Consider the following 2,500-nt stretch of genomic DNA (forward strand, 5'->3'; position numbering starts at 1 on the left):
TTATTTCATCAAGTTATTGGACAACATAGGTTTGATCTGTAGACAAACAATATACAATGTAGTATAATGCACTGTAAATAATAAATAAATAAATAAATAAATAAATAAATAAATAAATAAATAAATAAATAAATAAATAAATAAATAAATAAATATTTTTTACACATTTTTAAGCAAATAATACCAAGCTTAAAATACAAAAAAAGTAAAAAAAATTGCTTTTATCCTTGCCAAATTAAAAGAAATAAGACTTTATCCAACAAAAAAAGGCAAATACTGCAAATATATCCTTTCACTTTTAAACAGCACTTGGTAAATATTTTAAAAAGTAAAATAAACAGTCCATAATGCTAATAATTGTGCCTTCAACTGTATTTATATCAACATTTTTTTAACAACTCAGTTAACTTATAATTTTTTTTTCTAGTTATAATTATTAATAATAATATTAATTTGAATTATATTTAGTATTATTATAATGATTATTATTATTTCATTGTTTAATTTAATTGTTTAATTTATATATATATATATATATATATATATATATATATATATATATATATATATATATATATATATATATATATATATATATATATATATATATAACTCAAGTCAACAGTTGGAGTTATGTTGTGTAGTTTAAGTGTTCCCTTTATTTTTTTTGAGGAGTGTATATAAAATATTTTTGGTTTATACAAAATAAAGAGTTCTATATGTGTATTTCTGCTAAAGGTCATCATCATATCATATCATATCATATCAGCAAATCTCTCATTTTGAACGTCTTGCATATAAATATGCTTTACAGAGACAAAGCTCAAGCCGTCAGCGTCACATTAACAGCAGGAAATAAAACAGAAAGTCCCACTGGTGTTTAATGGAAGCATGTGCAGGTATGCTGGAACATAAAAAACAGATGCAGACGTGAAATAAAACTGCATGACTGCCGCGTCTGCTTCATTTGCATGGGCAAGGGCACAAAGCAATCAAATTTACATGGAGAGGGGGGATAAATTTGGGCCATCTGTCCCGCACTGACACTCTTTAATGGGGCGGTGTTGTGCGGGATGCTGCTTTTTTCATGCATCTTAATGATGATGTGGAGGCGCTGATTTCTGACGCGACTCCACTTCGGCGTCCGTAACAGCACGACGCCATTTCAGCTTATAATAAGGACGAATATGCTGATAATATGTGACACAAAGTATGACCCCCTCTGACGGAGAGTGCGATGTACACCGGCAGAGCTAAAGCAATCTGAAACCTGTCACATCTCACACTGCCGTAATGTATGGAAGCCCATTTATGCCACAATAGAACAAAAAATAAGCATAGAAAGTCAAAATTTTGAGTTTAAAAAGGACCTATTGTGCAAAAATCACTTCTATAAGGCGTTTAAACACAGTTGTGTTGCAATGATCTGTAAATATAACAAGCTTCAAATGATAAAAATGCATTAATTTAATTTTTTAAAATGACACTTCATAAACAACACTTTTATTGACATTCTCCTTTGCATGTGTCATCAGAGGGGGAAACCCGCCCATTGGTGATAATATCTCCCTCATTAGCATATTACGTTAGTCTTGTTTTTAAATCTGCCAATATGCCGACACATAGGCATCTGCAGCTCCGCCCTCTTTTGAAAAGAGCACAATCTCATTTGAATTTAAAGCGACATCAAAGCCTAAAAGGGACCGTTTCAAAGAGGTCAAAATCATAATTTTGAGTTAGTAAATTATAGTTTTAATTTTTTAAGCAACAATTACAAATTATTACGGCATTTTGAGACTTTGTCTTTCATAATTTCGACACTGCATCACATTTTTGACTTTTATGCATGATTTTTGTTTCTTGTAAGGTGGAAATGGTCTTCCAAAAAATGCAAGAGTAAAAAAGTATTGCTCATCTCAGTAAAAATAGCCCGTCATAATTGCAATTTGTTATATAATTAAGACTTTTTACATAATGATTCAATTATTTTTATGACTTTTATAGCGATCAATTTTCATATTCCATGAAACTGTCATCATTTGACTTAAATCTGGTGCAAATTTTGATTTTTAACATCATAATTTATTTATTTTTATCACTTTTATAGTCATCAATTTTTACATTCCATAAAACGGTCATCATTTTGACTTGAATTTGACTTAAATTTAGATTTTTAACATCATGATTCAATTATTTTTATCATATTTATTTACACATTTTTTTATATTCCTTGAAACTCTGATCTTTTCTTTATTTAAATCTGACTTAAATTTTGACTTTTGACATCATAATTCAATTATTTTTATGACACTTAGTCATCAACTTTTTATATTCCAAAAAACAGCCATAATTTTTTACTTAAATATGACTTAAATTTTGACTTTTAACATTAATATTACATTATTCTTATGGCTTTTAGTCATCAATTTTTATATTCCATAAAACTCATAATTCTGGCTTAAATTGCACTTAAACTTTGACTTTTAACATCATAATTTAA

At 28.1% G+C, this 2,500-nt stretch overlaps 1 protein-coding gene across 14 annotated transcripts in view; it reads right to left on the reverse strand.

Annotated features, from left to right (window-relative positions):
* The window catches only part of robo1 (roundabout, axon guidance receptor, homolog 1 (Drosophila)), a 545,238-nt gene that overhangs the window by 83,157 nt on the left and 459,581 nt on the right, over positions 1 to 2,500 (reverse strand).

This window comes from Danio rerio, chromosome 15, assembly GCF_049306965.1.
Source record: "Danio rerio strain Tuebingen ecotype United States chromosome 15, GRCz12tu, whole genome shotgun sequence".
Lineage (NCBI taxonomy): Eukaryota > Metazoa > Chordata > Actinopteri > Cypriniformes > Danionidae > Danio > Danio rerio.